Genomic DNA, 13155 nt, shown 5'->3' with positions numbered 1-13155 from the left:
GAAGGTAGATACCATCAGTCCCATAAGCTGCATTCTCACACTGGATACCCTCTCTGAGGCCACCTGAGGCCATCCATTTCCATTTTCCTATCACCAGTTTAGCACAAGAATTAAGAAAAACAGCTTGACAGAAATTAAAAGCAATAGTGTTTGAGACAGGTGAGGCTTTCTGGATACTCACTACTTTTAACTCCATAAGTACATCTCTCTTTAAAACAGCGTCAGGAAACCAGATGAGGGAGTGGCCACCTGCCATGCTTTGCTGCGGACATTTCCTGGCTGTTCTTGGATTTTGTCATTTGCTTGCTCCATCCTGGCTGCAGAGCTCAGCCAGTGCTGGTGACAACAGGGTGAGTCAGGGGAGCAGTTTTTCTCTGTTGCCAAGAGAAAAACTCTGCTATTGACAGCAGTAGCTTATTTTATTTTGGCAGTTCCTTCCCTTCTCAAGGCCTTTTTTCTTCTCTTGTTTATGCAACATTTACTTCCTTTTCAGATTCTATAAATATTTGCTCATATTATTGTTTACAGCGATTTTTGTGCCAAGTGTTTACAAAGTTAGATTTGTTGCTTCTTTTTAGTCTGTAAAATATCAGTGTCGTTGTTAAAGGAATTCAAATAATTTTCCTAAGGGATCTATGATTTTTTAAAAGTTTTTCATTCACGCCAGGAAATGAATTTCAAGTCAAAAGGCAATTAAATGAATCCTGACAATGTAATTAAACATTTTCTTTGATGGGTAAATCCCAAGGAATTTGATGAGAAGCAAATAAAGGTAGTTATGAATTGTAGCTCCATTCTCTTTACAGAATAAAAAGAATGCAAATTAAGAGGCAGATGCAGTCAGGAGCAAAACATCTCACCACACCATCAGAAGAGAAATTTATCTTTATTCTTCAAGTACATGCATAGCTTTTCTCCCATTGCTTTACTGTTCCTTCACGGATCAGTGGAAACATTAGAACTGATTTCTCCTCTTGAGGCATTGACAGAAGTGAGGTGCAATTCTGATAATATCAGTGATTGACAAAACACAAAAATCATGGAATTATGGTAAAGATAGGGCCAAGTGCTCTTTTGTGTGCAAGTTCCCAAGGTGCCTACAGATGATGTGTGTAGACATTACTCTGTCAAACAAGCACAGAGACCTTCAGGATCTAGCAGAGTTTAATAAAACAATGCAATGATTTCATGGGATGCAGACAAAGCAAAGCAGATGCAGTTTGTTCAGTCAGAATATTTACATGCTTAGAAAATAAACATCTGCACAGTTTTTATTCACTTTAAAAGGTTCAAAAAATGAAATGACTGGCAGAATGTAGTTGAGGCTCATTGTATTTTTATTATTTCAGAGCAATCAGGAGGGCAAATTCCAGATACCTGGAACTTTATTGTAAACACCTAGTCATAAATATTTTCAAATACATCAAAATGTGCTCACACATCTCATGCACTGATTTTTGTGGCACTCTGAGGAAAAAGTAAGAACACTGCAGCTATTTCCACAGCAGCTGCATGCACTTACACGCTGCATATCACCAATCCTGACTGAGTGCAACCACAATAGTAACAGGTAAAAATAAATGTGAAACAAAACATTTTGGGGTGGGGGGAATCTATCGTCAGTGATGTTTCATTTTATTATTTGGGAAGCAACACTTAACATGGCAAAGTAGAGAAGCTGGTGCTGTGCAAATAAGGATTAGAAGGGAGAAAGGTCTAAAGGCAAAGACTGACTCCTAGTAACAGAGTTCTGCCACATCAATCTCTACCAAACAGTTATGCAGATTATTACTTTACAAACTTATTGATAAGACAACAAACACTGACACTATTCCACATGCTATCAGCATGTCAAGAGATATTTAGAATCAGATTTTGTGAACCTTAAAACTCTTCAAGATTCTTCATTAAATGATCAGCTTTTGCTCAAAGTTAACACACAGAATGTAAGGAAGATTATTCCCAAGAATATAAATGAGTAGCTTAACTAAGCAGAAAAAGTTATCAACAACCATTTAAGGAAACATTAAAAATGCATAAATAATCAAAATCTATTTACAATTTACACCTAATTTCTTTGAAATATGTACACAAACTGTAATTCTGTCTAGCAGTCAAATTTTGCAACTGTGATTTTTTTCCATAAAATATTTATGTGTAATTGCAAATGGTGGATAATTTTATCAATCATTACAGCTTATTAGACACAGTTCAGTAACACTGCCACTGAATTCAGTAGATTTGATACAAATCTAAGATATTGATTAGAGTCCAGAAGTTAATGACATTTAACATGAAGGGTGTTCCATTTATTAGGTTTATTTTTATCTTGTGTATTTTATTTCACTTAATTTCACTTTATGGTCTTTTCAATTCTATTCTATTCTGTTCTATTTTATTGATTTAACTGATCAATATTTCCAAGTAGGCTCAGATTTTGGCATCTAAAACCTTCCATTTTCCTTGGCCATATTACATCTTACCAGTTAAACGGGCAAACCACAACTGCGACTCGCACATTTCTCGAGGATAGGTGCTGCTACTTTTCATCCATTTTCTTGATGTTCACAGAAAGAGCTAAAATCTTTTATGCCTTTAGACTACTTCAGGACCTACCTTTCCTCAAGAATCAACGATGTTTGTAGGATTCAATACCAGAAATGCTGCAAGGTTTTTAGTATTATTTAATTATTTATTTAATTGAGATTAAATGTTTGGAGTTTAGTAAACTGCTCCATAGAGAATTTACTACGCTTTCTGAGAGCAAGCTCTCTCATTCTCAATAGACACACTTGGAGCTGTCTCCAGAGGCAGGAAACACTTCAGGTAAGAAGGGGAGAGGTGGGGAAAGACATGGTCACTCCTCCAGAAGCCCTCCAGATAGAGGAGCTGTGAGAGTGGTGTGCAAAAAAGGGTGTGCTCCATATACTCTCAGTGGTGATGTGTTCCCTCTTTCCCTTATCCCTCCATGTGTCAGCTGGGCCTGGTGGGGTGGCTGCTCTTTGATCCCTGAGATGGGTCCAGAGAATGGTGTGTACACCTGGTGCAGGCCAGGAAGCACTGATGGGGAAAGGGAGTGGATACCTAGTGGAGTGGCAATCCAGATTTGTGCTAAATCCCTGCAGGGACTCTTCAAGGGCTCTGACAGGAGTTAGGGGATATCCACCTGGGTGGTTCTGCCAAGAGCAATACAACTGCAGGATGTCACCGACAGCTTCAGACCTCTCAGAAGCTGAACTTGCATTATTTTTATTTATTTATAATTTTATTTTTATTTCTTTATAATTTTGTTTTTATTCTCACAAGTTTTTTATTTCATTGCAATTAGAAAAAGGATGCAGGGGTTTAACATTTGGAGCTGCAAGGACAGTAGGGCTCTTTAAAGTTGTTAACATTTTCTCTTAATCATTTTCCCTGTTAGTGTAAAGGGAAAAGAAGGAAATGGATTCAGCCACAGTACTGCTCAATAGTGTAACTACATTTCTCATCCTGGCAGCTTGCACCAGTATAACATACTTCATGAACAGTTACTTTGATGGACTGTACCCTTGTGACATTGGACAAGAGTAGTAATGGCAGGCAGTAAGTCCATCAAAAGGATTCACACTGAAAAAGCTGCAGACCTTGTCAGAGGGCAACCTATGTGTGACGGCATGACCATTAATTTTCTCTTTTGTAATTTTTTTTTCCTCTTCGTTAGCAGATTAGTCTTAATTAAACACTAGCTGTTAGATCAAAGACAGCTAGATCAAAGAAGGAAAAAGACCAATACATTTATGCTGAAGTACTTGGCATGCTACTTTCTGGAAAAGCATGTGAAAAGTGTTATCTGACCATACACTTGTAGCCAGAGCCTGAAAACTCAGAGCCTCATCTTTATAGCTAGTGTCCTGCAGATTATCTATTTGGTTTTTTTTCAAGTCATACAAACACCCCTTCCAGGACTGTCTCAGATAAAGGTATCCACTTATTGACAATCAACCTGGAAGTTGTGCCCAGCTTCAACAATAAATACAAAATAATTTCAGCCATGCTACAAATAAGCATTACTAGTTTAGGAGGCAAGTGAATTTGAAGATGATTAAGTGGAAATCTTCTCAAAGTTTTAAGAAGGATTTGACAAGAGAAGCAATTTTCCTTTGAGCTTGTATACAGCTTTGAATCTCACTAGAACAGAGTTTTCATTTCACAGGCAGTCACTCACTGTACACCCAAGCTTTAAAATTTAATGAATGCATCCTTTGCAGGGGATTCTGGCAATAGCTCAGATATATTAGTAAGTGCAATGATGTCAATCAAAAAAGGAAAAAAGAAGTGCAAGCAGTATCTTTCATTATTATGTTCATATTGATAGTTTCAAAGCTTCTGTGTTTTGAATTCTGGAACTGTTCTTTGAACAAAATGTAACCATAAAAAAAGGAAGCATATTAATTAATATAATATAATTAGTATAATCAGGAAGATAATATATCTATCTAAGGATACAATAGTATATTAATGAATACACATATTTTAGGGAAAGTACTTTCAAATTAAAATAGCTGATGCTAGTTTTAATTTAGCTACTCTAAAAGGTATCCACACTCACACATGTAATAAATTCAGCTTCTGTTAGGGTTCCAATTAACACCTGTACTTGTACCACTAGGATTTACAAACATGCTGGGGGCAAGACCAGGGATAACCTCATGGATAAAGTACAGCTGAAGGAAATGGGCTCAGCTGCTGGGAATAAAAGAGCAGAAGGAGGCACCCAAAGCTTTGCAGAGATTGAGGAAGCCTAGGAGAGGTGGGTGGTGTGGATTCTATGAGCAAAAGTGTTGTGTGAAGCCTCTCACTGTAGGAGAGGCTCTTCTGGAGGGCAGAGGCTGTCCCAGGCACAGCTGAGGGACTTCAGCCCAGTGGTGGGATGGTACTGGTACGTTGCTGTCTGAAAGTTGTTGATATGTGAACATGCCTGTAAATGTTTGTTATAATTTTATCAAAGCACTCCTTGCATGTCCTATTGACTCAGTCCTTTTTTGTGTTATGCTGGGAACCAATAAGACAAAATACAAGTCTCCTTGTCAGAATTGCTGTATAGGACGTATGAAGCTATTTCAAGTGCTGTCTCTATCTGACATTCCTGATTTTCTTGATCAGAGATAGCTGAAACTGAGTTGTTTCTATTTTCTCCTTGAAGTTAGGATGCAAAGGCCATGCAGATTTTAAAGGCAGAATTTTATGAAGGTACTCTATGTGGAATTGCAATGAAAATGCACCAACATATGAGTTGTTCAATACAGAGTTATCTTTCCCGCTGTATCCTTGTTCAATGGATGATTTTCTTAGATCCCACTAAACTATCTGTTCTCCTTGTACAGGATGAGCTCCAGCATATCTGGGTTTTAGGTATGTATCTTTTCTGCTTCTTAAGAGTGCCTTAAATGTCAGTTTGTGCTGTGGATACCCAGCTCCCTTTGCCTCTCCACAGCTCGCTGCCTGACACTGTGCCAGCAGAGGAGGTGCAGCACCTTGCACAGTGAGCCACCTCCTTCCCTCCTGGTGTTGTGCCTGGCTGGGAGCAAAGCAGCCTGTACCTTCCATCACAACACCTGTGACATGCAACTATATGCAGATGGAGGGGCAAATCAGTATAGAGATGCATTGGGGTTTTTCTGGTTTTTTTGATCAGCTGTGTTTTGTGGAATCCTCTGACTCATCCACCTCGGGGAAGATTATACCATAGAGTTTTCCCCACCTAGGCTGATGGAGAAGGCTTAACCCATGATGCTCTGCAGCACTACTGCCAATCTACATCAGATTGCCTCCCCCACTGGCCAGTTGACACTGCCCACCCCAGTTATTCATCCCTCATCCCCCCTACAGGTTACTGCCCTTTGCCCTGTCTTTTGCCCACCCCTGTGCCCCATGTTCAAGTTGTGCAGACCACATGGCTTGGTCTTTTGTCTCTGGTCCCTTTGGTGTGCTGGATGCAATAAACTCTCGCTGGAATATATCATGCAAAGACCCTTCCTGTCTTTCCTCCACTGAGCTGCCTCTGGCATGTGCGTGTGCTTGGACTTGAAATGACTTTTCTCATGGCCTTACTCTGAGCAGCTTCTGAAGGAGACATTTCCAAGAAGGTCGCAGCATTTCTACCACCCTGCCACGCTGCGACAGAATTTGTTTACATTCCAGTTACCTTTGCCATCTTCTGGAGCTCACATCTGCTTGCAAATACTGAAAATTCGTAACGTGTTTATAGTTGGAAATTTTCCATGTTTTTACATTTCATGTTGCCTGATCTCTTTCCTATTATAGTCCTGTCTTGAAACTAATAACTGCAATGGAAAGTATAGGAGACATGTAAATATAAAGTTGCTTTCTATTATGAGACTTGTAAGCTTGATTTAATTTCTTTATCAGAAGCACTAAGTGCTCTTGTTCTTGCCATGACACTTTTTATCAGGACTTTGAAGATGATACTGATAATTAGCACAAATGTATGCCTGCTGGTAGCATGCATGAAGAACTCAGTCCAGCAGCCTCCTAAACTAAGCAAATTGGAAACCAATAAATTATTCCTAAGTAGGAAGACAACTACTTTACATAAGAAAAGATTAATGTAAAATGTAATTGTTGCTTTTATAAGCCAGGATTATTTATTATTTTGTATCTCATAAAGCTGAAATCTTAATTACATAGAAGGCCGCATGTCAGATCCACAAGCCAAATTACTCCTATGGCTGTTCTGATAAACTCAACTCACGCACAGCATCCTCTCTGTGCAGAATTTGTGCTGAATGAGCTCTTCCCCGACATTTTCTATCATCATTACTATGTAAAAACTTAATTTTGTGTTCCACCTTGAAAAAATAGCGCAGTTGGGTTCTTTGTGCATGTTTTAGCACTGAATACTAGCAGTTCCCTACATCATACACACACACAGAACAGCTTTCTTGTTTTACTTAAGTTATCTAGGAGTAGACTTATCAGTTACTTACCTGAATACCAGATACTGCTGATTGCAACAAACCTGTAGAAGTTTAAATAAAGGATTATCAACACATAGACTATCTGAACGCAAATAACATTTATGGGGAGAATGAAACCTAATTCCATTATTTCTTCATAATGCAAACATTGGTTTGGGGAGTATGGCAAGTGGACTCCAGGAAAGCTCACATAGATATACTTGTTATTTAATTGCAGCTAGCATGTGATAATTGAGAGCTGCTGTGTATTGAGTACATTTTGTACCTGTAATTTATTTATAAATCCACAGACATAGCAATAATATAAATCTAAATATTGAGCAGTACTCTTGCTTTTAGACTTCTGACATTGCTGGGAGTACTGCTGCTTGCCTTGCCCCACCTGAAAATTGTGCTGAAAGCTAGTCTGTTTCAAGCTATTTTGTTATCTATCTTAATTTATCTCTATTATCTTGCCTAGTTTTTTGTCTTTATTAATGCATGACACACTAGAGCACCTTTCAGTGCTGATTTATATTAGTGTCACAAAAATTGCAGCCTGCAAAAAGGAAATTCCTTCCCTCAGGAGGATGATAAATATCTACTTAAGCCTGTAATGACATTAAATATTAATGTTTTCCTGAAATGAATCAGACAGAAGAGGTGCTTAAAGGAAGTGTGACCCAGAAAGCACAACCAAGTGAAAACAAAGTCTCTTAATGCACTTCTTAAGGTATCTCTCAGTGTGAATGACACTTGAAAGTACCAAGCCACTTCAGAAAGGTGATGATACTTGTGCACTACTAGCAGTAAAGAGTCTCTTGAAGGAACAGTAAATTTGGAGGGCTTTTTAATATACCTAAGATTTAGCAAGAAAGGAAGGCTGAAAGACAGATCATTAAATCAGGGGATTTTAAGGACAGACAGGTTTAACATGGGATAGTGGACTCCTTGGCTTATTGTGCTATGCCTTGTAATACTACGGACTTCTCTTGAAGAGCTTTTAGTGATCAAAATGGGTTCTTTCACATTTTCATGAAACTTAATTTTATAATAAACAGAGTCTCTAGAGGCATTCAAAATGTCCCTGAATACCTAGGAAAAAAGGTGTAGGTTGCTTGTAGGTATATAATACTCACATTTCTCCTAGCAGGAGTCTCTGTGGGGACAGAGGTCTTAGGGCCTTATGATATTTTGATATTTAGCTACATAGCCAATTAAGACTAATTTTCTTGACCCTCTTAAGAATTGCCTCACCTGGCAACAGTTCAAAGCACGAAAAAACCCTCTTTCCAGATCTGTGGTGGCTAGATTTTTCAGTGTTACCTGTCTGCCTTAATTATACATTATAGTGGCCACATTCACTGTCATAATGCACTAGCATGAATGCTTTCACTGTTTTGATTCTTTGAACTAAAATGCAGTCTTCAGATTTGCTGTCATGTGTGTGCATGTGGTTTATGCACTTTTTTACTTTTTTTCTTTTTTTTTTTTTTTTTTTTTTCATTGTTTTTTCTGAAACCAGTCTGGGGAAGGATCTACTGGCCCAGCAGGAAATCTTCCTTTGACGAAATTCTAGTAAGATAGCCCTTACAGGAGAGCTGGGCTAATGTTTTGACAGACGTGATTACAGAAGGGATATAGGATGAATTTGTACCATTACTATCAGTAATGTCTTAAATTGAGGCACTTAAAATGCTCATTAAAATTCCCAGAACTTATAAAAATTCCTAAATAACTGAGCTGTGAGGGTAAGCTTGAAATGAACCTCCAATGGCTTCAGGACAGAGGCAGCATTAAAAAGCAATGAACTGTGACTATATCCTGCTCTCCCTGAATGGGAAGTGCTGGAGAAATGCTTACTCTGGTCTTTCTACATATTCTCTATATTCAAGTTTTTGTGGCATTGTATGTTAATAGAACATCTTAGGTGCAAGTAATTGCATGTTTGCATGAAAAATACTCTGTGAAAACGTTTATTTTTGCCAAGATGTATCTGTTATTTTGTTGTGCTTTAAGCCTGTCCTCTAGAAACAAATGGGCTGCTAACTGCAGGAAGGTCTCTGCACTGATGTGACACTGTACAGCAGAGGCTGATTTTTAGCTTTGTTTCCTCTTGGTATTTTATAATATGCAAGCTGTAGAAAGGAAATATCATTCCCCTTCAAAGTGCACAGGGACTGGACCAGCCCAGACCCCTTCTGAGAGTACCCCCTTAGAAGGAGACCAGCAGGGAAGGTGGTAAGGAAAAGAGGTTGCTTGGGTCAGGCAGTCATGGGATATGTGTGTCGGAGGAGAGGGAGCTTTGGCCTGGGGCTGGCCACCTCAGAGTTAATGGAATTCTCTGAGAAGTCACAGAACAATCCAGTCGAGCTCTGTGGCTCTCACCTAAAAGTGGTGAGACAGAAATTCAGAAGCCTGGAGAAAACAGGGCATCTGAACAGCAATTATCTGATGAGGATTTTGAGTGCCATAATAGCTGGGCCATCCACCCACCATGGCTCTATACAAGATGGAGGTGGAGGAAAGAATTGGTTAAACACAGCTGAGGAGAGTGAGAAATTATAGAAAAAGAAGGGCTAAAGGTTGTTCAGCACCAGGTATGATTATTCCTAGCTTCAAATTCCTTGACTGGTAAAGGTGTTTTATTGGCACAGATAGATGGCCGCATCCAAACTCAGAATGGAGGTGATTTATTAGATGAGCTGGTGGCAGATAGCCCTTCTGAGGGCAAAAACTGGCTACAACCTTCTTCTAATATTAACAATAACTTCCACTAGTTTTGACCAATGAAAATATTTTCAGATAAATTTATTTATTTAGCTAAATAATTAGATAAATAATTACAAACTAAATATTTTCATTAGCAATGGAGTCATTTAGCAGAATGTTGAGCCTAATTCTGCTAAAATCAATCAATTTCTAATGGAAATACATACTATTACAAAACAAACTAAAACTGAACAGGACTCTATCAGCTTTTAAAACACAATGTAAATCTTCCTGTTCTTTATTCTTAAAACCAAAGAATGAAACTCCTGCACCAAGTGCTACTGGAGGGGAAACAAATACTTATGGAAGTGTGCTTTACAGCCTAGATAAACTCTTATTTTGCACTGTTTTTGCCTGAAGCACTGCTTGGTAATGATTTACCTTGAGGCTTTTTTCCTCTCTAGAGTAAGACTCCTGGAGCAAAAATGTAACTATTAGAAGATAAAACAAAGCTTTCTAACTTTGGAACTTCTAAGGCTTCTTCATTACTCTGTATACTTGTGATGCATTTTTAAAATGCAAGGCAGAAAGGCTAAATACAAACCAGAAAAATATTCTCTGTTTCATTCAAGTACTTCTAGGGGGACCAGCACTGATTAATGAAAGTTACTAATATCAAAATATACAGACCTGTGTTAATGCACAGTAAAAACATCCCTGGAAAATACAGATTGATGCTTCTTTGGGCATCATACATTTTTTGTGTTGCAAAAAGAAAGAAATTTGGAGTTGTTTGTTCATGTCACCTATCTGGCGTGTAGTAGTATAGCTAACTGGGGTAAATGGAGGACATAGAATTTAAATTTTTAGCATAGGTAACATAAAATTAAAAAACTCCATAAAGCTCTATTCCTCTGTCTCCACATGACAATGTCAAAGAAATTTAGACTTGAGTTGCTTGACCTGTCTTTATGGGTGATGAGGATTCAGTTTGCCACATGACAGACAACGAGCTCTGAACTTGCATAGCTCTTAGTGGATGTAGCATGTATCCATAGTTCAGAGGAAAACATAGTATTTCTGTTCATACATGGACTGAGCATAGGGGAATGTCTGCTCTTGGATTTGAGATGTTCTAACAGGATGTCTTTTCATTAAGAACTCCTAATGAGGCATTCTTTTGTACATGTGTCTGTGTGCATCTGGAAATGAAAGATATGGGGGTCAAAATCCTCTAGGACAGAAATATAGGGGACTAAAAAACCTCAACAAGAGTATAAAATCTTCAACGAACACTAGAGAATACATCTATATTACATTTTTTTCTTGAATGTAGTTATTCAGTACTACCAAACATAGCGAAATCATAATCAATTGTTCACGGGTTACAGAGAACTGGAAGAATAACTCCCAGAGTTTCTAACTTGCTCAAAGGACATCTTAAATCAGTTAACAATGAGGTCCTGAATTCATGTGTGACTCTGCCTGATGAGACACCTGCAATCATGTAGAGGTCATTTCTAGGTCTTTAACAGGACACTGAACCTTGTTCATGTCACTTGACATGACTGCGGAGAGAGATTTATTTGGCTTTTCTGAAGAACATCTGGAGTTAAATTTAATTTAAAAAAAGAATAGTGTTTTTTTTTTTTTTTTACATTTTCTTTGCAAATTCAATTGCATGTTTTTGCTTCTATGAATCTCCTATACTTTGATCCTCAAGTAGGGATTTCTTTTCTTAAAAGTTTTTAGGTGTCCACTGCTGCAAACATGAATGAGTGAAAAGTGCCTTTAGGTTTTTTAGTACCATACTCTTGCTTGTTTAGAATCTGAGTTCTTTTAAGAGACACTGCTTGCTTATCTCCACCTGTAGCTTGAACTGCTCAAGCTTTGGGATGTGTGGATCAGAACTAAGGACAGATCTCAACAGGAATCCACAGAGATTCTGTATAGTTTTAATATTGTCCCCTCTTGTTACCCAAACCCCTCTACTGATGACACAAAACATCTTCTCTTTGGCTGTCAGTGCACACTGACAACTGCTAAAACTGGTTCAGTTATGACTACGTCTTTTTCCTGAGTGTTAGCTGAACAAGGTATTATTTTTTTCTCTAGATGTATGCCCAAGTTTTCACCCTCAAAACATCCCAGTATTACCCATCCCAAAGTTTCAGTGGAATTTTCTCCCTATCAGCACAGTACTGTGACCTTATCTATAATACAGGTTGCACAACACATGCATTTTCTACACATCACTGATGAAGATGTATTCAAGTGGTCCCAGCATCAGTTTTCAGGAAGGTTGATTTCTGACTTTACTGCTATAAAAAGTGACCATTAAGCCCTATCCTTCTCTTGGAAACTTAATTGGCTTTCAAGTCATGAAAAGGAGATCTCTTCCAATTACATATTAGGTTCTTTAATAAATTCTTACCAAGGAATTTTTATCCTTGTGCTTTTCAGACACTATTTTAGCCATCTACAACCTTTGTGACCTTAAACTCTCCTTTATACAAGTCTTATACCTTTTTCAGATGACAATGTTTATCCTTGCTCTCAGTAAGCTTACTCTTTACAGCCAAACTGACCATCCCATCAGAACTGGAAATTGTTCACTGGTCTGCAGCTTAGCTTTCCCTCTAGACTCTCCTTTTTACAGGTGATAGCTGTGTTGAGGTGATAGCTGATGCAGAGGCAATGTGCAATGATAGGTGAAGGCACCTTGCTCAGCAGTTCTACAGTCTCACATGTGATTTCTTTCAGAGCTCTTTGATAAATGCCATTTGGTTCCAAGATCTTACCAGCACCTAGCTTATCTATTTAAAACAATTACACAGAATGTGCCAGACCATATTGACCTAAATCTTTTGGCCTACCTGCTGCAGAGAATTTGGTTTCTCTGTCACAGTCTTTATCAATAGGTGCCCCTTCTTACACCTCTGTCATCAGCTCTCTGACTAGCTCCCTGCTTTAGGTGTATTTTAAGAAGTCTGTGCTACCATGATGAGCATCATTTTCAGATGATTTTTTGAACCTGTTGTCTTTACAATTGACCTGTGTGCTGCTGTGTTTTTACTTCTTTTTCAATTGTGCCACATATTTTATCTGCGCTTCTAAAGAAGTATTAAACAGCCACCAGCCTGTTTGTAGGTGTCTCACTTTTTGCTTATTGTTTGTTGTTGAGGGGGGTAGGTTTATTTGCATTATTATCTGCCTTTATTTCTAATATACTCCAACTTAATTCAGATTTCACTTTGTCCTGTCTTGCAACAACATTTATCCTACTGTACTGTGGTTCCTGTTACAGAGTAGCTATCCCATGAATGCCGCTTACATAATATGTTAGCACCCGTGCACTACTCAAGCTGCTGCTTTTGATTTGAATACTCTGTGAGATCTATTAGTTGTTGCTGCAGGCAGTCACGTGTCACTGGAATTCTTTACCTCATCATAAGCTGAAATATTTAGTCTTATTAGTACAAGATCT

The sequence above is a fragment of the Anomalospiza imberbis genome, chromosome 4 (assembly GCF_031753505.1).
Source record: "Anomalospiza imberbis isolate Cuckoo-Finch-1a 21T00152 chromosome 4, ASM3175350v1, whole genome shotgun sequence".
NCBI lineage: Eukaryota > Metazoa > Chordata > Aves > Passeriformes > Viduidae > Anomalospiza > Anomalospiza imberbis.
The sequence above is the reverse complement of the archived record's forward strand: the minus strand, read 5'-3'. Positions refer to the sequence as shown.